Below are 375 nucleotides of genomic sequence, written 5' to 3'. Positions count from 1 at the left end.
GTGGAAATCTCAATAATGGATTCCAAGTTGTTTTCTACTCACATGACCCAAAGTCTGTTTCACAAGTGTAGAGGCATCACCTGAGTTCTCTCGGAGAACACCCCTGACCTACCTCAGAGCTTATGACGTTCCAGACTCCTCCAGCCCCACCTGGGACTTCCTTCCATGCTCATTTTAGAAAAGGATGACACATAGGGGATGTAACAAAGACAAGAATATGTCAAAAGTGGCACAGGGGGAGCTGAAACTGTCTTCGGCAGAACTCTCCACTGCCTCGTTTCTCATTCTGGGAAGGAAGCTGTGTATCTCAACCTTGACTTCCTGTAGTTTAAGAAGATACTTCAGTCATATGAGTCACCAGAAGTGATTTTCACT

The sequence above is a fragment of the Trichechus manatus genome, unplaced genomic scaffold (assembly GCF_000243295.1).
Source record: "Trichechus manatus latirostris isolate Lorelei unplaced genomic scaffold, TriManLat1.0 scaffold00031, whole genome shotgun sequence".
Classification (NCBI taxonomy): domain Eukaryota; kingdom Metazoa; phylum Chordata; class Mammalia; order Sirenia; family Trichechidae; genus Trichechus; species Trichechus manatus.
The sequence above is the reverse complement of the archived record's forward strand: the minus strand, read 5'-3'. Positions refer to the sequence as shown.